Here is a 22,686-nt window from a genome sequence, read left to right as displayed (position 1 = left end):
GTACTGACTGATGTGAGGAAAACAAGACCAAAAAAAAAAGCGGATTGGTGAATATTAGTCCTGGGTGACATACAGAGTGCTTTTTAGCCTGTAAACAGGTCTGCTATAAATATATGTAGTCTCAGACATACACACCTGAGAAGCACAGCTTGTGTGTAAGGTGAACTGGCATGTGAGAGAAGTGCTTCTTGTGAGGACAGGTATGGTATTAACTCCTCCCTTTCTGTATTGTACTGCTTTGTCTTTAGGCAATTTGGCTAAACTTGATTATTTGACGTCTTGAACATTTTTACGAGTGTGTAGTCAAGCAATTGGCGATATGTTAAACAATAGTAACGCACAAGATCTAGACCCACTGTTAGTGCTATTTCATGAATTCAAAGGGGACTACATTTTAACTGAATGTGACTAAGGTCTGGCCTACACTTAAACATTTTTAGTTATAGCTATATTGGTTAGAATTGTGAAAAAAAATCACAGCCCTAACTGACACAGTTGTGACAGCAAAAGCCCTGGTATAGATGCAGTTATACTGGCAAAAAAAAAGTCCTTGGGCTCGTATACCTTATTTTGTACAGGGAACTGGTATAAGCTATGCAGGCATAAACATTCATTTGCCAGTATAAACTTTGTCTCAACTGGGATTGTTTGCCAGCAAATCCATACTGGAATAGCTGAACTGGCAAACCCTTTCTAGTGTAGACAAGGCCAAAGGCATTCTCGTAATCCTACTACCACTGCAGAGAGAGATGCTGAGTGTAGTTTCTTTGGAAATTCAATCGACAGGTCTTGGAGAGCCAGCAGCTCAAAACAATACACTCAGAGCTGCTTCATCCCTGATCTACAACAGCAGGGAAGGACATTGACAATTATTTTTTATTTTGTAGTTTTATTAATAAAACGTTTTATGAGGTGTAAAATAACATGCTAGGCTAAAGGCCAGAGAATGGCAAGAAATATGGATTTGCTCATGACTAAGGTACAGGGAAAAAAGAAAAACGCCTGCCCTGTCAATATACCGGGTGGATGCGCCCATACAGCTGGATGTGTCTCATACTTGTGGCATTTCCGCATCATTTCTTCACAACCTATTTCTTTACGGCTTCTCAAGATGTATTACCAGGAATTTGCACCATTCTGCAAATGTTGACAGGGCTGTGAGGTTAGGATGGCTGTGAGGATAGGCTGTGAGGTTTTTACCCTGACCCTGCACAATTTTAAGAGAGGCATTCATTGTAAAACATCCAAAGGCATCCGCTGACTCCAGCCAACAAAAACCTGCTTTTGCACTTGGCAAAACACTGCACAATGCTTGAAAGCATTCCAGAGGCTGGGATGTGAAGTACTTGATCTGAATTGTTGAACTACCTCTTACCCATATGTTTCAGAAAGATAAGCATATAATATAATGCTGCTCTTTGCACTTTGCAAGACAGTTACAATAGGACGGATTCTTCAGAACAGAATCTATAATTCAGTTAGATTATCAATGGGATGATAAACCAAGGTCAACACTTCTCATGCATTTGAAAAACTGAATGTTTTTCTATATTTCAGAGTTCAGAGGAACATTGTTAGGGGACAGAACGTGAGCAAACACAGCTGGATATGAGCTCTGGTACAAGGACATCTTCTAAATTGGCAACGCGCAGTTGTCGTGCTGAGAACCAGTGAGGGATGGTCAGGTGAGCAGCTAATCTCTGCCAGCCATTCTTCTGTTTCTTGAAGGATGCTGAGCAGCTCATGATCTCTAGATGACATTCATCCCATTAGCTTAAAGCAGTCTGACTCCTCTGAGCTCCACTGGCAAAGACCTCGGCTCTTAACTTCATTCTGAAACAGAAGAATGTTTCTCTTTAACAGAGAAGATGTAAACACTTTAATATAATAGAACTTCCAACCAGGAGACTAGGCCTCTCACATAAAGATAACATGAATTAATTGTATTAGCTTGTCCACCTATTTAGTGAGCATTTCCTTTGCCTGTCATGACTTCAGAGGGTTTCACTAAATCAACCTTGTCTATAAACCTCAGTATATTATACAATTCAATTATGACCCTGCATTATCACTTATCTTCTAATGAATACAAACCTCATTTTTTTTAGCCTCTTGCCATAACTACAGCACTGTAAGGTTCTTTGTTATAGCTGCTGTCTTTTTATACTTTTTACCAGTTCTACCATAATCCTTCTGTCATATTTTATGGCATTTTCATATGGGCTGGTGAGGCGCTAATCAAAGGCAGTAAAATGTCTATGGCCAATTCATTTGCGCAATTGCAAGGAGGTGAAAATAATGGCCTAATACCACAATCATATTACAATCCTTTGGGGACATTGCAGGATAGTATTTTTTTCTTATAGCTTGGACTGCTGCATGAACAGAAAATAATTTTGTGATAGCTTTCATTTTATAGAGTCCCTTTCATTCTAATGTGCTTCTAACCGTATACACACAACATGAGGGAAGGTCCTCTCAAGGATCAGAAACTGGCTAAACGATGAGAAACAAAGGGTAGAAATAGTCTTCACAATGGAAAGTGGAATATAGCGGGGTTCCCCAAAGATCTGTATTGGGACCAGTGCTGTTCAACATATTCATAAATGATTGGAAAAGGGGGTAAACAGTGAGGTGACAACATTTGCAGACAATTACTCAAGATAGTTAAGTCTCAAGCTGCGTGTGAAAAATTACAAAGGGATCACACAAAACTGGGTGACTGGGCAACAAAATGACAGATGAAATTCAATGTTGATAAGTGCAAAGTAATGTACAGTGGGAAAAAAAATCCTAACTATACTTACAAAATGATGGAGTCTAAATTAGCTGTTACATCTCAAGAAAGAGATCTTGGAGTCATCATGGATAGTTCTCTGAAAACATCTGCTCAATAGGCAATGATAGTCAAAAAAGCTAATAGCATGTAAGGAACCATTAGCAAAGTGATCGATAATAAGTGAGAAAATATCCTAACACCCCTATATAAATCCATTGTATGCCCACTTCTTGAATACTGCATGCATGGTTGCACCACCTCAAGAAAAGATGTATTGGAATTGGAAAAGGAGATGGGCAACAAAAATGATTGGGGGATGGAACTGCTTCCATATGAGGAGAGATTAAAAATCTTGGAACCCTTCAGTTTAGAAAATAGCTCCCCTTAGTTATCTATGATAGAGGTCCATAAAATCATGAATGGTTTGGAGAAAGTGAGTAGGGAAATGTTATTTGCCCCTTCACATAACACAAAAACCAGGGGTCACCCAATGAAATTAATAGGCAGCAGGTTTAAAACGAATATAAGGAAGTACTTCTTCACACAATGCATAGTCAACCAGTGGAACTCATTGCCAGGGGATGTTCCGAAGGCCAAAAATATAACTGCGTTAAAAAAAAAAGTAGATAAATTCATGGAGGATAGGTCCATCAATGGATATTAGCCAAGATGGTCAGGGACACAACCCCATGCTCTGGACATCCCTAAATCTCTGACTGCTGGAAGCTGGAACTGGACATCAGACGGTGGATCATTCAATAATTGCCCTGTTCTGTTCATTGCAGCTGAAGCACCCAGCACTTGCCACTCTCAAAAGACAGGATGCTGGCGGGCTAGATGGACCATTGTTCTGACCCAGTATGGTGATTTATATGTTCTTTATTCTTAACTTCAATTAAGTGCTGTGATGCCTGGAGACGTGGGCAGCATTTTGGAGTTCAAAGCACATTGAACAACAATGGGCAGAGGGGAACTTTTGGCCAAAGACTGAGGCAAACAGAACTATTATGAAAAGGACTGTTTTTAAGGTCCCTGTTGAGAAGATAGACTCATGGTTTTTCATCTCTTGTCCATAGGACTCGCACTTAGTAAACTGCAGAAAACTAAACTGATTTACCTCAGAAGGCTGAGATGCAGAATCAGTGCTCCCAAGGTAAGATCTGAGGTTCTACCCTGAGAACCAAAGTATTTTAAATCTGGTATATAGCCTGTTAAGACATTATGGCTAGGGCACTGTTCCAGACTCCACCTACTTAAATAATGATTGTGAAGTGAATCGGTAAAACATCAGGTTTCAGAGTAGCAGCCGTGTTAGTCTGTATTCGCAAAAAAAAAAGGAGTACTTGTGGCACCTTAGAGACTAACAAATTTATTTGAGCATAAGCATCGTGATGCATCCGATGAAGTGAGCTGTAGCTCACGAAAGCTTATGCTCAAATAAATTTGTTAGTCTTTAAGGTGCCACAAGTACACCTTTTCTTTTTGGTAAAACATCAAGCTCATGTAGCACCAGAAGTACATGTATCACAGTCTGGGAAGCCCTATGTAGGAAATCCATTTTTCTTACAGCGACAGCCATGGGAGTAGCAGGTGGCACCAGAGTATGTATCTTCTTAACAGTTCTAAAAACCCCTTAGGTAAGAGTGAATCAATTTGTCATTAGTTTTAACTGCTGGAAGATCTCAGACCACTATTCCAAGGGCTAGTTTGGAAAATTCATTTCTCTTGTAATCAGGTTGTAATCTCATGGTCTCGTTCCTAAATCACTGTGTACTAGATGACTAGCACATCCCAGAACTCTCTCTCTAAAAAAAAATGGCCTTCATGATTTAGCCATCTTGCAACACTGGAAAGAAGAAATGAAGTTTGTAGTGGCAGCAAGTTCTGTCATGGCAGTGGATTTATTACATGAAAATGAACTCCACAAAAATGCTAATTTCTTATACGACTCACACACCAAAACCATGTTACTTTTAAAAAGTCATTGTTAACAGGTCCCTCTAGTAGCTTTGATTGGCATCTACGCAGCAGAAAGATGATCCGCAAAAAATCCTGGAGGAATTGTAGGTAATAAAATACATCCTCCTTTTTGGCAGCATCATTACCACATACAAAAAAGCAGTAATTTACCTCAACTGCTGCTCTTCCTAAGCATGAGGTAACTGTTGGGAATATGTTGGATAACTTTGCCTCTCCTTGTAAGACTGCTAATGAGTTGGCTTGAGAAATACTTTGTATGATAAAGTATTTTGAAATCAAGATGCTGTATTTCATTCTCAGGCCTAATGAGTCTTTGAACACCAGCCAGTAAAAAAAGGAGGGATTTGCTACCTCTTTATCACAGCTCCAGGTATGTTTCCCCCGCCCCCACAGCAAAGCCCAGTCCACACTGCAGCCAAGTGCATCTTAGAATCATGTTTGTAAACTACCTTCAGATGTGGTTGGGGCTGGCTTGTTTTTCTTGCTCTAGAGTCATAGGGTGTTAACTGTCAAACGCAGGCATTATGCTGCCTAGAGAAGTGTACTGAGTCCCATACATTGTCTTTGTATGCAAAGAGAGAGTTCTCCAGTTGACTTCAATGAGCACTCTGTGACTCTTCTGCTCCCAGAGCCTTAGATTTATTATTATTTAATTTCTATATTTCAGTAGCACCTAAATTCAAAAACGAGTTGTGTCCCATTGTGCTAGGTACTTAAAACATAATAAACAGCGTCTCCCACAAAACGTTTAGAGCCTAAAAGATAAGGCATCACTGGTCGATGAATGGGCCACAGTTGAGGGAGGGACCCAGTCAATAGCAGCGATCATAATTTGCCATGGGTCTACACATCATGAGGTTGCAGCTTTCTGTATGTGTCCTGGTGGAGGTGAACATTGAAGAAAGACTTGAAGGATGTTGACTGGGAGCTTTTCCTAGTTGTAAAGGGTGTCATAAATGGGAGGGTTACTTGGTGGCCCTTTAAGAAGAAGTAAACCTCAGCCCCACCTGTGACACAATTAGTTCACTCCCCGGTGGTAAGATGGAGTAAGGTCATGTAACTAGACTTCTTCGGGAAAAATAAGAGGCCTTGGGGGAAAGTAAAATGTTCTCTTTCCAGGGGAAAAAGTTGTCTTAGGGGGAGAGAGGGGAGAAAAGGAAGTCCTGTAATTGCTGCTCAGCAAAAGAGCAGGGAGTGACCCAACAGAGCCCAGGGGGATTGATGGGGAGAGACGGAAAAGAAGCTGGGAAGGGCTGAAAACTGAGCCAGAGGGCTTTATAAGAGAGTCGAGTAAAAGAGAGACCAGACTCTCAGGACAGAGCAGCTGGGCCCCACTAGTGACTGGGATGTAGACTCTGTGGATTTTGTATGTTTGTCTCTTTGGACTGGTATATCTTGGAGGGGGTGGACTTTTGTTATATGATTTAGCCAGCCCTCAAGATCCAGCTGGGGAATGGGGTCTGGGGCTTGCCCTGCTCCAGTGCTCCAGCCAGGAACCAGGATCAGGGGCTGCACCACACAGCTCCCAGAAGCAGCAGCATGGCCCCTGTCCAGGGCTCCAGATGGAGAGCAGGCTCAGGGACTGCTCCATGCGGCTCCTGGAAGCAGTGGTATAGCCCCCCTCCTGCTCCTATACATCGGGGCAGCCAGGGGGCTCCACTCTGCATGCTGCTCCCCATCCCAAATGCTGCCCCCACAGCACCCATTGGCTGGGAACCAGAGCCAATGGGGGCTGCAGGGGTGGTGGCTTTGGACAGGGTAGCGTGCAGAGCTGCCTGGCCACGCTTCTGCATCGGAACTGGAGAAGGAACATACCGCTGCTTCCGGGAGCCAATTGAGGTAAGCGCCGCTCAGAGCCTGCACCCCTGAGCCTCCCCCGTGCCCCAAACCCCTTCCCCCCAACCCTGATCCCCTTCCCATCCTCCGAACCCCTCGGTCCCAGCCCGGAGCACTCTCCTACACTTCAAACTCCTCATCCCCAAACCCACCCTATAACTTGTACCCCCAATCAGAGCCTCACCCCCTCCAGCAACCCAACCCCAATTTTGAGTGAGTATTCATGGCCCACCATACAATTTCTATTCCTAGATGTGGCCCTCGGGCCAAAAAGTTTGCCCTCCCCATTTGAATTTTACCTTGGTTCCTTCCATTTTATATCAATCAGCCATTGAATCTGATCCATTTGATGTTGTGACTGTCTCCAGCCCACAGAGATGAAAACGAGTGAGCAGCAGCAGGAACAGAACAAAAAAAGAGGCCAAAGGAAAAAACGGGGCTTCATAGTTCTTGTTGCTTCATTTTACTCATATTTAAGCCAAAATGGATACAGAAAAAACTAGAGATAGGCCTGCCCCGAACCCTGGATGCGGCTCTCAGTTATGGCTAAGTGTCTATCATGGGCCTTTAAATAACAGTTCCTGAATTTTGGCCTGTTCAGAATCTAGATATGAGACTGAATGTTGCACCTCACACGCATCTGGCTAAAAGTTAAGTGATTTTGATGCATACAAGCGTATGATGTCCGTGTGTCGGTTTTCCCGGAGCATGCTGCGGTCACCAAAATCCTTCTGTCTTATTCTGTTGGTCTTTCTCTATAAGTGACTCCACGGACAGGAAGGAAAACAGGGTGAACTCATTGGGAAAGAAATACTCTGAGGTCCCATGGGATAATGTGGTGACTGCACAACTAATCCATGCATCTCTATAGAGAAGAGTTTTTGGCAAGTTCACCATGACAACAGGTGGGATGGGGGGGGTTGGAATTTTCTGAAGTATTTCTAAGAATAAATGACTTAAGAAAATGAATCCTGTGTTCCTAAATGCTTGGAAGTGATCGTGCTGGAGCTGTCTGGCTATGGGCAACATCGTCATGGATCCACTTATCCTAGTGAGCAAGTGAATGTTTAGCTGTTAAAGTTCCGCAAAATAGCTGCTGGCTTATCAATCCTTTCTAAAGAGATTGGACTCAAAGCAGTGTCGTAGTCAGCAGATAAAAATGCAGTGTTCATAAGAAAAATGAACTTGTATGAATTATGCAGTACTGAATGGTGACTGACTTAATGGTTTTTATCTGTGTAATTAAAAACTGGCAGAGATGCTATAATTAACTGTGCTTAGTGAGCAGCCAATTGCTATCTGGTGGAGGGCAGCTACAATGGGTCTTGTTGGCATTAAGGATTTGTTTTTTTTAAATAACTTTTTTAAAGAAAAAGTTATTCTTCAGTTTATTGCCCTCTCTGTTCAGTGCCACTTGCCCCCTGATGCTGGGGAAGTGAAGGGGACCATCAGATGTCAGAAGCTGGGATTGGGTGACAGGACCTGGATCACTTGATGATAACCTGTCTGTTCACTCCCTCTGGGGCACCTGGCATTGGCCACTGTCAGAGGACAGGACATTGGGCTGGATGGACCTTTGGTCTGACCAAGTCTGGCTGTTCTTATGTTCTTATTGGAATGAAACAGTTGGTAGCTCATAGCTTCACCACTTGGGCGGTAAACTCCGCCAGCTTTTCCTCTCCAGGAGCTAGAATTGAATAGAATGAGATGGTGAAAGGGGGAATTTTGTGGTGGTAATGGGGTGTTTGTGTTTGTTTGTTTACCAGTGAAATAGAATGTACTAACAATGGACCAATGGGACAGTGTGCTAAACAATGGCCTAATGAGAGCATAAGTGTCCAGCTCTTCAGGTGGTGTAAGTGGGTGCAAAAGACCCATTGATTTCTGTGTCACTGGAAATTGTAACGTCAGTGGAGCTATACCCATTTATGGTAGTTGAGACTTGCACCCAGCATACTCTGTGCCAATGCTCCCTGAAGTCAGATAGCACAAACATCACAGAGTGATTATAAATAATTATTTCCAAAGGCCAAAGACCTTATTAGTAGCAAGGATCCTTAGCTTATTGATTCTATTACTGCTCCTGACGGCGTCACTGTATATTACTCTGTTTGACGACCTTCAAAATCATTAATGAAAAAGCTTCAAATACAAGGAAAGCAGTTACTCAGATCTCAGCAATGTTGACTATACCAACTTTGGACATCAGCATGGTGTCCCAATTGAATTGTGTTTACTTTTCTTGACCCATGCATGGGCTTACAATGCAGTGAAATTCTTTTTTTTAATGGAGATTGCAAATGTACTGATGACCAACAGTGCTCCAGAGATGCCTTTGATGAGCTGCATAGACTAACTGGAGCTTCAGCAGAAATAGCTGAACACTGGCGAATGTGTATACATCTGACTCTCCTAAGTGTAGACTCATATTGTTGGTAATCTGTGAATCTTGGCAAAATGGATTGCTCAGACTTTTACATTTCATTTATCTGCCCTACCAGGCAAAAAAAAAATCTGGGGCAAACCAAAACAGATCACCATCCTTAACACCACATCAAATGACCTTAGAATTAAAATTAACAAAATGAATGAAATCAAGAACTGATCATTAGGCTTCAGACTGATTTTTCCAAATAAGGTCCTTCTGAACATTAACATAGTTAGTACATTTCTTGTGAGCCCATTAGCACGAGTACTTTCGCATACTGAATTTCCTTCATTTAATAATGACAAATAATTTCAAATACTCACTATCCTTAACTGGGGCTAGCTTTTCAAAGAGTTCAGTTTCCATTTCAGCACCTAAAATCCGGTCAGTGCTTAGTACCCAGCAACTCTCATTATTTTCATTCCCAAATAGCTCTTGCTTCATTAGACAGAACTGCATGGTTTTTTCCTAGACCCGTTGATATTGCCAGGAAACTCACAGGGCCAGATTTTCAAGGGTTTAGCCCTGCCTACTGAAATGGGAGAATCACAAATTTTCCCCACTCATTTTCAGTGAGCAACGTTGCTTGGATTGTTGATTGCATTTTCTGCACCCACGCGTATCCTGTCTCTGGAAGAGTAAGCATTGATGGTGTCACTCAAAATGAACTTCTGCTGCACACCCCAACCTATTTCTGTAGCAAAGGTCAGAAATGTTATCTATCAAGAGAGAGCAGAATAGTGGATAATGAGTTGCCTCAATGCACTGGCCTTTTTACCTTCAAAATGGGTTTCTACATCAAGCAGAGCAGGCACTGACTGAAAATCATTTGGGGCTGTATTCTGTAAAGGTCACAGTCTGAAATACTATAAGATAATTTCACCCTAGTTTATAGAGTGGAGCTCTCTCTATCATAGAAACCCAACTAACACCACTTGTTCAGATGCCTGGCTCCTTTAGCATTCCAGGTGGTGATGGGAACTGGGAAAGCCTAACTGGTGCTATCGCTGAACTAAATTAATCAAGAAATATAGGTAACAATAAGGATGCAAACATAGTCTGGGATGGTTTCCCCTAGTGAGGAAGTTGTCATTGCGTAGAATAGTTTTTCTCAAGGCAAGCAAACTGCATCCTGGAAGTTCTAGTGGTGATGTCTTTATTGTCAAAGTGGAGGCATGTCACAGAATGATCACTGGTTGCACATCTTTCCATGTCTTGCCTTCCAGATGAGGATCAGTTGCCTTCTCTCCCTCTTGGCCTCTAGTTTAAGTAAACTTCCTTTCTGCTTCTAGTTCCAAGGCATTACTGTTTGCACTCACCATTCAGGTAATGGCATTTCTTCAGGCTACAGAGCTAAGTTCTGCCACTTGACACATGTCTACAATTCCCACTGAAGCCAATGGGAGCTGCAGTGTTATCATCCAATCACAGATATGTCTCACAGCATTCTGTTAGCCAGTAATGTTAGCAGTCTTTCCTTTGTTCATCAGCTGAAGTCAAACACTCAACAACTTTGTCACATGGAAGTGGTACAAATGCAGGAATGTAAAATCAATACACTCCATTAAACTGTTTAAAAATAAATTACAATGAGTGGTGTATGAAGCCATCATGATGTAACACTGCAACTTTATCTGCATTGGAAGGGCTCCTTTTGCCTCTTACTATACAAATTAATATCAAATTTTGGGTAAATGAGGTGTTACATCTTTTTTCCCCCACTTCTGTTTCTTCTACAGATGAGTGAACGTCAGGTTGTGGTCAATGGTGTAAAAAATCTGCTGGTTAATTTAGTAAAATCACCATAGACACAAAAGGCCCAATTTTCCTCTCTCTGACACCAGATTTATATTGGTATGACTCCGCTGACTTCAGTAGTTACTCTTGACTTGCATTGGTGTGAGAAGTACAAGCACACTTCTCTCTGTTCATAAGTCAAGAAATAAAGTTCAGACAAACTGTGAAATTATTAATAAGCTTGAGGACAAATGGGAGCTTTTCCATGGACTTCAATGGGCTTTTGATCAGGGCCGAATTGCTGAATAGATGGAAACTCCAAAGGATTCTCAAACCTTAACTCAGAATCTTTTTATTTTTTTTAATGCATTGGAAAGGAGACTGACTGGCACTCAAAAGCTTGTGCATCTGCTTTCAATGAACTTTCATGTGAACAAAATGTAATACACAAATGTTCTATGAAAACAAATGCTGTTAAATGAATTCACTTTAGAATTCACTGGAATATTCATGGGAAAAATTTTTTTGCAGTATTTACCCAGCTCTGAATGTGACCCTGTTTTAGGCACTCAAATACCATAATGAAAGGTGCAGAATAAGAATGTAGATAGATGGCCCTGTATCAATGGGGAGTTCTGGATAAATGAGGTTTGAAATAATCATGGTTATACTCTCTGATCACTTGTCAGACTTTGCAGACATATTCACAGCCTTGAATTACTAGCTCAAATATACAAATTCTCCAGATTTGATTATGGTAACTATTAAGAAATGGGGAGCAACAAAAAATATTGATCATCAAATATTAGGTACTATTTTTTTTCACTATGAAGGGAAACTAAGTATCTATTATCATCTGTATTTTGGTCATGAGTTTCAGTGATTAAATTAATTGTAATTAATGATTAGTCTGTCATATTTTAAAATATCAGAGGGGTAGCCGTGTTAGTCTGTATCCACAAAAACAATGTGGAGTCCAGTGGCACCTTAAAGACTAACAGATTTATTTGGGCATAAGCTTTCGTGAATAAAAAACCCACTTCTTCAGATGCATGGAGTGCCAATATATCTATGCCTGTATCTGTAATTTTCACTCCCTGCATCTGAAGAAGTGGGTTTTTTTTACCCACAAAAGCTTACGCCCAAATAAATCTGTTATATTTTAAAATGTGATCTCACCTGGAGTTTAGTTTATTGCTTAACAATTAACAATGCTTGTTCTAACTCATTAGTAAATAACTCTGGGTGATCTCTGCAAACACTGAGTAATCTGAACCAGTGTTTACAATGGCTGAGTGTTGAGTACCTGTTTATTATCTGATATGTTATTTATAAGGGTACTACATGCTGCATATGCAGTGGGATGGACTCAATGATCCCAGTTTTGTTTTCCATCTTTAACTAACTTGACCTTACCATGATCTGCTGAGAATATGTGATGCTCGCAAACTAGGTGCCAGCTCATGCCTAGCCCCTGCCTTATCTCAAGGGCACACTGACAAATAAATAGCTGGAATTAGCCTGGCTCACCTGTCTGTTAGTATTGTTAATAGAGGTATCGGAATTACAAAAATGTGCTTTGTGTTTAGATGTTACTGAATGCTTGTAAAATTCTGCCTGCATTAATCTCACCTATAATGTCTGTAACCCATGTTATAAGGTAATATTTAAGTGCTTGCGTTGTCCACCAGACAGCATAATGTCAACAGGAGTTATGCTGCTCATGGTTGACTCCCCCTGCAACTGCCTCTGGGTTGACTACCCCTGTTGACCGCCCCGGAACAGCCTCTGGGGAGGGGTTGGGAGGAATGGTGGGCCCAACACAGCATCAACTCTTGATAGATTCTGGAATCAAAATCTACAAGCTTAGTTAGGGGAAGCAGCTGGTTTTTGCTCCATTCCCTCCTCAAACACCACTGAAGCAGTTCTCCAGGGAGTTGGGATGATGCTGCAGAACTGTGGCTGTCGCCTCAGTGTTCCCCGAGAAGAGATTCTTTGAATCAGTGGTTCTCAACCAGGGGTACATGTATTCCTGGGGGTGCACAGCGGTCTTCCAGGGGGTACATCAACTCATCTAGATATTTGTCTAGTTTTACAAGCTACATGAAAAGCACTAGTGAAGTCTGTACAAACTAAAATTTCATGCAGACAATGATTTTTTTATACAGCTCTATATACTATACACTGAAATGTAAGTACAATATTTCTATTCCAATTGATTTATTTTATAATTATGTGGTAAAAATGAAAACATATGCAATTTTTGGTACTATTGTGTGGTGACACTTCTGTATGTTTAATGTCTGATTTTGTAAGCAAGAAGTTTTTAAGTGAGGTGAAAGTTGGGGTACACAAGAGAAATTAGACTGCTGAAAGAGGTACAGTAGTATGGAAAGCTTGAGCTACTGATTTAGATCTAAAAAAAGGCGTACATGTGGCACCTTAGAGACTAACAAATTTATTTGAGCATAAGCTTTCGTGAACTACAGCTCACTTCATCGGATGCATTAATATAATATAATATAAGCTCACGAAAGCTTATGCTCAAATAAATTTGTTAGTCTCTAAGGTGCCACGAGTACTACTTTTCTTTTTTGCGAATACAGACTAACACGGCAGCTACTCTGAAACCTGATTTAGATCTGTCCCCTCTTCCTGTAGATGTGTAGGCCAGTGACATGAGCCATTGTTGCTTGGAACAACACAAAGGCTGGTTCACAGCTTTACTTGGCAACTTTGAATGGGATTATGTATTTTCTACAGCCCAGTTCTGCCTTGTCTTCCATCACCCAGGGAGAGGGTGATATTTGAACATATTACATTTGAAATAAATATTAGCAGAAATAAAATATTAAAATGAAATGTTATATCCATAATCCCCCGATGAGTTGTGCAGCAATAGAGAGATGTATGCAGCAAGTAGAATGATAACTTAAAGCAAGAAGTAGAGGGAACTTGCTGACTAGCAGCCTCAAGATTTATTCCACATTATTATATTAAGTTCAGGGTTTAATTCTGGCTTTTGTTCCAAGTAGAGCCCTTCAGGAATTGTGGGTAATTTTCAACATATTTAAGAGAGTACACTGAGCCCTCCCAAAAGAGCAATTTCATTAATTGCTTAGTACTGCTATTGCTTGGACTCATAATCCTTTTCTTAAATTACAAAGTGCACTTGAGCCAAGACATCTCCCCTACATGCAGCAGCATGAAGGAAAATAACCTCTCCATGGTTCTGCCGCTATTGTTGACTTAATGTTCGTCTGTAAATTTCATGGTATTGCTGGAAAGGGATCTGTTTATCTTAATATTAACATGCACATGGTCCCAATCTAAGTTACATAGCTGAGTTATTAAATAGTAATTCCTAACATTGAAGGAGAATTGTCTACCCGGGAGGGGAAACAGGAAGAGGGAATGTCTAAGGCATTGGCACAATAAAGCTAATTTCAGAAGGATTTATCATAATTAGGAAGAGAGATCATGAGGGACAGATGCAAAATGCTTGGCTAATAATGAACCAGATTTGGCTATCTTTTGCCATGCTGACTGGTGACTCACTCCATGAGTAAGAGTAGCCAAAGCTGAACCCTGCCTGGGTACCTCTGAAGATGGGAACACTTCCCACCTAGGGCTGCCATTGTGACAGACTACTTCCTCCATCCTGACCGATTGCTCCCAGAGCAGTAGACAGAGTGGGATTTAATACCACAAGAAAAGTGGAACATTGAAACAATAATAGGAAGAATAAGAGCATTTCCAAGGTCTGGATGTTTCTGGCTGAGTAACTGACCTTATCTTAGCCTCTGGCCATGTAAACAAGATTTTCTGCATTTCCCAGTTGTACAAGCTATGAATAGAAATACTGAAGGCAGCAGATGTGGGCAGAGCCCGTGGTTTCTGCTAGGGAAAGGCATATTTGTTCAAAAGAATTCAGCACAGAATTCATTGCTTATGAATTCTAAACGCCCTTTTGGGGTTCAATTCAGTCCCTTTCTCAATCAGCTCTCAGTGATTCTCTATAAATTATTTCAGTGCAGCCTAAGATCAGGTCTCCCTGGACTCTGGAAGGATTTGTGTATGTCACCACAAGTGATGTGTGTCAGGAAAGCAACTAGCAGGCTTGCATCCTGAGCTGAATCTAAAAGTGGTACCAGCATTAGGTAAGAATGGCAGCTATGCCTGGCAACGGCTGAATTAAAAAGTGGGCTCAGTGTTGGAGAAGGAAAAGAGGATTGGACCATGACAAAATAAGTCATCTGATGTATGTGAGTGTGATGAGGTACTTGAGCAGGTTAATTCTAAACAGGTGGGGCCAGTTCTGTCTAAAGCAGCAAAGTGTGTAATGCACTCTCACACTCTCGAAGTTTGAATCACTGCATCTTCTTAATGAAACAAAACAAAATGTTCTTTCTTCAAGGGGAGTGTGACTAAAAGCTTCTAACCAAGAACCACAATGCTACCATCTAGCCTTTCATGATTAATTAGGATAGTCCTCTAATTAAGAATTTTTTGTATATTTCAATATTTGGCCTGTGATCAAGAAAGGAATTGTTGGGTGAGGGCAAAGGGACAGTAAGGTAAGGCTTGCACCCTGTATCATCCATTAGAGGAGCTGGTATTTTATTTTACTCCTTAATTTGGAAGGCCAATAGATTTGTCAATAGCTGATGGATGTTATAATAAAAATAAAAAAGTTAATCAGATTAAATTTGGGAGCTGGACACCTTGCCAACATTCCTGTCAAAGAAAATTGTACCATCTACCCATTGAAATAGCAGGTTGGGTTCCCATTTGCATTGCTTATGAGATAAGCATTTTTTAACACTCACAGTATTAGCAAGGTTTCAGAGTAGCAGCCGTGTTAGTCTGTATTCGCAAAAAGAAAAGGAGTACTTGTGGCACCTTAGAGACTAACAAATTTATTTGAGCATAAGCTTTCGTGAGCTACAGCTCCCTCCGATGAAGTGAGCTGTAGCTCACGAAAGCTTATGCTCAAATAAATTTGTTAGTCTCTAAGGTGCCACAATATTAGCAAGCTGGCAGCCAGGACAAACCTCTGAGCCACTGTAGATAAACCCAAACAGATCAGCCTGTGTTTTTGTATTCCCTTTCGGAAGACAGAAAACCAGGGATTCATCATCTTCTGAACAAAAAGTTGAAAGGCCTTTGCAATTTTGGTGTTGCTTGCTTAAACAAATTCTGCACAAAGCCACATTTAGCAAACCAATTAGAAGAATGCATTTACTGCTGGCTTGGATGCTCTCTACAGAAGTTATGTGCAGTGAACCCCTTTAAAGTAATGGCTGGTAAGAGCTCAAAGATCTTACTGAAAATAATTTTCCAAATCAAAATGGCTGATGTGATGGTTTAGCAGATGTATCAAGTGAATTAATTGGTTGGGCACTAAACTCTCCCCAAGTTACAGGCATGACCACCCGGTCCATTAAAGGAATGAAGAGACACCACACTAAATGCATTTTAAACACATAAATTTTCCATGCTCTTCCATCTTCATGCTTTAGATGGTTGTTTTATACTCGCTAGTCAACAGAATAATCACTTAGAAAAGCAGGTGATACGTAAAAACCAGTGTAAGGAGAAAGAGCTATTGCAGGTCTCATGTGAAGGTGTGAAAGCAGTGGAAAGTTAGTCAAGCTGGCAAAGACATTGACAGGTAGTTGGACCAGAGGACTGAGTGGCAGGAATGCTAGTCTCAGCTCGCAGTGTACTTCAGACTTTTGTGGGGACTTTGAAAAGTTATTTATACTTTCTGTGCTTTCCTTTGTCCATCTGTACAGTGAAAGAGCTATAGATCTAAAGTTAGCCCCTCTTTTGCAGAACAAATAATTCACAAATAGATCCTGCTTTTTGGTTTTTAATCTGTTCATCATTAGTCTTAAGGTTACATGAAACCCTTTGGACAAGTAACTGTCAGTCTGTGGGGGGAATGATGGGGTGCACTCAGAGGGTGCAGAGAACTGGCCTCCTTGGTGTGTAGGGGATGTATGGACTTCCAAAATCTTGTCACTCTCCCCACTTTTACCATGTGGGAATGCAACAGAAGTTTTACGTCAGGCAGGTCCCTCCACACCCAAGGATGCAGAATTCAGTTCTTAGAGAATCCATAAAGGCATGTTCAAGCTCAGTGTCACTGACGCTGTTGTAATATCATACTATTTCATTCTGGTTTAAATCTGATCTTCTCTGGTCAGACCTATCCTCATAAGGCTGTGGAGTTAGGAAGATGTTCATATTCTTTGAAAGAAATTGACAATTATTTATGTTGCACAAGTTTGTTTTCTGGAAAATGGCCATGCTTGTTCTGCCTGTGACGGAGCAGTGAGCTTTCTTGGAGAGGTTCTGTTAATTCCAATAACATGGAAAGGGCTATGAAATCAGTCTGTTATCGAGGAGACAGGAACTAAGTACCCCCCAAAGAAAACTCTGCAACTCATTCATTTGCAGGAAAAAGATGAACAAGGGAATCTAAGAGAAGTTGGTTCTGGGTGGGCCCAGATGATAATGGGTAAAGCCCTGTTCCAACTTTCACTGGAGGCTTTCAGAAGAGAATAGACCCAGCTTGGACCTGAAGAGCTATCAGGTTCCCAGGGGGGTAAATTGCTTTTGTTGTCAGTGTGCACTATGAACTTATGAAAGTGCAACCTGATTCCAAAGTCATAAAAATGTGTTCCCATTTTCTATCCACAGTGATGGCTTAATGTCCACCCCATAGCACTATTCTCCATGTCTCAGACAATAGAAATATATCATTGCTGTGGTCTGTGCTTTCTGTTTCCATGGAGTCCTGCAGCCAGAGGGTCACTTCAGGGAAGCAGGCTCTGAGAAGGCAAAGCAAAACAAACTGATGAGATAAGTTAAAAGGCCTTTCCCCATCACTCCCTGCCCATAGAAGAGGTTTATTATTTTATGGATAGTAGCTGTGTTTGTGTGATTGCATTATAAGTCCTGATTTAAAGATGTGGCAATTGGTCTGTTTCTAAACATAGGCTTTGTTTTGTGTTGCGTGGGTGGGAGAACCAGAGAGTCATTTACTGTGTTCCAATCACTTAAACCTGTGCAAATCCATCAAAGGCAACAGGCATAATTTGAAAGCAATGGAACTGTACAGGTGTAATTATGAGGGCATAATCTGTAGAACCTTGCAAGAATCTTGATTCTCAGACTGTGGGTTGAGCTTGCATCGCTGAGAATTGGGGGGAAAAAACTTTTCAATTTCAAAACGTCTTTTTTACTTGTGAACAGGCCCCATTTGGTATGGAGTTAATGAAAAATGATCAACTTGTGATTCCCCGATGCCTCTTTTGCACAGTTATTTTCCAGAGCAGAATACATTTTAAATAGGGAGTAAGTGGTGTACAGAGCCTCGTGTGCTGTGTCTGCATGGGGGTGAACTTTATCCACTGAGCACAGGTCATACAGATAGTATTCAGAGAATGTAGCACATACCTCCTTTGCCATGCCTTCATCAGCCCAATTCATTATTACTTTGTCACAACATTTTAGCTCAGCCCTTGAGACCGCTGCCCTAGCCTCTACCTTTGATCTTCACTTAACATCTAGCAAGAGGTAGCATGATCCAGTGGGTAGGGCATTGGACTGAGACTTGAGTTCTATTCCTGGCCCTGCCACTGACCAGTGTGTGAAGGTCACCACTTTGTGCCTCTCTTATGTCCTCCAACCTTAATCTCTATTTAGACTGTAGGATCTTTGAGACAAACGATCTTTTACTTTGCAGATCACCTAGCATAATTGGGCAGCTAGGCGTTTCTAGCGGCTACTGTAATACCAATAATAAATTCAGCACTTTCCAAATATTCCCACACTGAGATTTGCTCTTATGTGGTTAAATCATCAGAGCATCTTTTATAAGCACAAAGACTGGAGGCAGAAATAAAATGTTGGTCAGGTTGCAGCACGATTCAGTTAAATCTTTTTTGTTTTGTTTTTTTATTAAGAAATGGAAAAGTTCCAACCCACCAAGATCATGATCAGCCCCTCTGACGAGTCATGGGAACAAAATCATTTGCTCCAGCTCTTCTCCTCGAAGTGGTACGTTACTTAGAGCTCCCACTGATTTAGTCATTTACAAATTTTTTTAAATATAAATTGTTTGTCACAGCTGATAAGCAGGTTAGTGAGATTCACACTGTGACTAGGCAGCATCCCCATGCATATGCTGCTATAAAAACTGCCTTCGTTCAAACTTAAACCCAAGCTGTCAATACAGCCTGCTAGCAGAACAGCCTCCTGGGGATGTGTAGAGAGGGAAAGCATGATGGATTGAAGCAAGTTGATCTGAAATCAAACGGAGGTGCTGCTGGTCTTCATTATGGAATCAAGAGAAGGTTCATTTCAGCTTCGAATTCTCAACTTTTCAAGATGTTTCCTACTTGATTTTTCTCCCGCTGCACTTAAATAGTCAACTATTTGGAAGGACTTATCTGTGCATGTAAATGTAAAGGACAGCTTGGGTTGGGTTTGTAGTGTAGCCCAGCTTCGATGTGATAAAAATCATAGCCTAAGAAAATATTTGAACTATGTTTTGTGATTCCTTTCCTTCTCCCCTTACATCAAGTCTCCTGCTCAGCCCTGCTGCCTTTTCCTCACTGTCTCCACAGTGAAACCCAGAGGCTAAAAGGAGAGGAGAGCCCTGCTCTTCTTCTTGGGTTGGGTAAGCTGAGGTCCCCAGCAGGTGGTCCTCCTCTTGGTCGGTGTGGTGAATGCTTCCATTCCTGTTTCAATCTACTTTACCTACTGGCTTAAAACAGCGGTCACCTCTGTGATCACTATGATTTTCTCTTATCTGGCTTCATAGTCTCTCCCCATTGCTCCTCTAGTCAATTAAAAAAATGCAGCTGCTATTCTGTATGGGTTATTGGACTGCCTTCCTCATCATAGCCCCTTCCAGGAGTACTTTATGCAATGTACCTACATCTCTCACAGGTAGTTCTTTCTCTCATCCTTGTGTGGGTAGTGTAGTGTTTTGTTTTTGTTTTATGTGCTGTTCTGTGTTTGTAGAGAGAGAAAAGAAGTCCACCTTGCACTTGGAGCAATGGTAGTTTGTGGTAGTCCTTAGTTCCTGTGCAAAGTCGGTCCATACTCTCAGCTCAGCCCCAAACAGCCCTGTCTTGCACAGAGGTGCTTAACCCTCTCCTCTCTAATATCTTCGTCTGCTACCCCCACAGTGCATCTCCCTCTCAGTCTGATGTCTCTTATTCAGTTCAAGCTCCTTGTCCTTATCGATAAAGTGCTACATACGCTTGCTCTCACCTAGCTCTGTGCTACCCTTCCCTTACGCTTATATCTGTTCCCTCAACACAATTTCCTAACTACTTCTTTTCAGCCATCCCTTCATACATGTCTTCTGTTGTGTTATACCAAGGACCGTCTCTCTGTCTGTCACTCTCCTCCTTCAGATTCCCCCTCTAGCAATCCCTCTTCCTATCTTCTCACTCCTGCCCTTACCTGAAATGTTGTCCTATGTTTATCATAGGCTGGCTTGTCTCCTCTAGTTCGAGTTGAGAGGCAGGGAATGTATCTTTACAACCGCTCCCCCCATTTACAAGTAAAAATAGAGAAAACTAGATAAGTGTTTTCGCAAATGATTCCAGCTTGCAAATTCTCTACAAAAATAGTGCATGCCTAAATGAGTGTGGTAACATTAGCTTAAAAGTCACTGGTGGCCCAATTCTCAAGCCCTAATGTATGGTCATGGTTAGTAATATTGGCTCATCACATCTTTCCAACCACTAGCTCAATACATAGAGATACATAGACCCCTGCAGAAGGGCATGTGCAGGGGCATTACTTTGTGAAACAGGTTTTACATGTTTCACCTGATAACTCTATTAGCAGCCATGAGGGGAGAAAGAGGAGGAAGATGTTCAAGTTCTTGATCCCTCTTAGGGAGCCTGCTAAGAGTGCTGATGTGGGTCAGGCAGTGAAACCAGAGATCCTGGAAAAGGAAAGTTTAAAAAGATGCTCAATGGAAGCAAATCTTGCAGCAAGAAATGGGCTAAAGATGAAAGACCCGGAGATACTGTCTCTAGGTGGTAAAAACAAGAAGACCTATGGGACCATTACTCTGGCCATTAGAACAAAAATAGGACCTGATCAGGGGCTGGAAAACTTCCCTTCTTGTGCAGATCTCCCTTTACACTGTGAAGAAGGTATTAAGCCACTTCCATGGCACTGTATTCTCCTCCTCATCCACCCACCTACTCCCTCATCCCGTAAAGAGAGCCCTTCATAAGGCTGTGCGTGCACACTATGGGCAGCAGGAGAAAGTGGCAGAAATTGGGAGAAGGGAAGAGATTACTCATTGTCCTCGACTCTGCAGAGAAAATGGGCAAATGTTGATACAGCCTTAGACTGCATTAACATTTATGGGTTTTTCCCCTCTTCCATCTACTACTCTGGCTCCTTGGCTCCAGTGAATAGTATAGAGAGGATGCTGAGAAAAATCTGTACATCACATGCTCCCCAAGGTATTCCAAAGGGCATGTGTCATTATTGAAATCTGAAGTAGCTTGGGTTTAACATAAAATCCCTGCACCACAGGGAGTGGCAGTTGCCCTTGGCAATGAAGGGTTAATGTGCTGCTCGTCTTGCTTCAAGCCAGTGGAACTACTGTAACTTGATGAATTATATCCAAATAACACAGACGGTCTCAGATTAGGAATCCCTCCCCTTTCCCCAAGCATCTTTGTCTCCTTTCTAATTTCTAGAGAACCAGAATTTCAGGTTTGCAGGAAATGTTATGATGTCTAAATTTGTTTTTGTTCCAATTTGGAATGAAAAGCAAAGAATTTTTTAATTTCCTGCACAACATTTTTGAAAATTTTGTTTTGAATCCATTGCAATGTTTCATTTGGAGAAAATCAAAAATTTCATTCAGATTTTGACTTTTTTAATAATATAAAATTTCAAAAATTTCAAAGCGAACTGAAATGAAAAATGTAAATGTTCCATTCTGAAAATATCAAAACTTTCTGACCTTACCTAAATGCCCTTTTTGGCAAAATAATGGTTTCAAAATGAAATTTCAGTGGAACGGACACCTTCTAACCAGAAATTTCTGTTTTGACAAATGAGCATTCTCCAACAGAAAAATGTTCCTCTGGCAAATTTTCAACCAGCTCTACTAATTTTCTTAATCTTTGAAACTGACATTATTATTTCCATGGCATCTAGAGGACTCCTAGAGGATCAGGGCCCCATTATGCTAGGTACTGTACAAAAACAGAGTGCAGCTCTTGCCCCTAAATACTTACAGTCTAATTAAAACAAGACAAACAGGAGTAACAGAGAGTTGTAAGGAGTGGGACAAATGTAACCACAGTAAGGGTGAGTTTCCATAGGGAAGTTACATGCACAGCCAAATGGCTTTGAAATGATTACATTTTTAAATCATTTATCATAGAAATGAGATACAGATCAGAAATCTCTGTTGGCAAAAGTATAGTGAAAGTATATAAAAGTATAGTGAGAGACAGACCCTATCTTGTCTTCTAAACTTGCCATCTAAATAGACAAGTCAGACAAAGGGTGGGAAGGGAAAAGGGGCAACAGGCAGAGCTGGAAATGGAATCCAGGTCCTGTGAATCCCATTCCAGTGCCCCATCCATTAAACTACATTGTTCTGCAACACTTGTTGGCTTACTTGGAAATAAGGGGGTTTATTCTCCGATGTGATATGTTGCATTGACTTGGTTACTCAGATTTCATAGCCAGTAGTCATCTTGGATAAAATTTCACTACAATGTCCCAACTTATCTCTGCCAGGCTGAACGTTATGGCTGCACTCTATAAAACTGTAACACATACAGTACAGTAGGTCGATGATTGCAATTGTGAAATTGTTGTTAACTTTCCCAACTGAAGGTTATCAGCTCTGACAGCATGA

At 41.2% G+C, this 22,686-nt stretch overlaps 1 long non-coding RNA gene across 1 annotated transcript in view; it reads right to left on the bottom strand.

Annotated features, from left to right (window-relative positions):
- Positions 1 to 858: 858 nt before the first annotated feature.
- The window catches only part of LOC119843131, a 59,051-nt gene continuing 37,223 nt past the window's right edge, over positions 859 to 22,686 (bottom strand). The window contains exon 3 of the long non-coding RNA XR_005288867.2: positions 859 to 1,833. This is a non-coding gene — a long non-coding RNA (uncharacterized LOC119843131). The remainder of the gene's footprint in view (positions 1,834 to 22,686) is intronic.

The sequence above is a fragment of the Dermochelys coriacea genome, chromosome 14 (assembly GCF_009764565.3).
Source record: "Dermochelys coriacea isolate rDerCor1 chromosome 14, rDerCor1.pri.v4, whole genome shotgun sequence".
Lineage (NCBI taxonomy): Eukaryota > Metazoa > Chordata > Testudines > Dermochelyidae > Dermochelys > Dermochelys coriacea.
The sequence above is the reverse complement of the archived record's forward strand: the minus strand, read 5'-3'. Positions and strand labels throughout refer to the sequence as shown.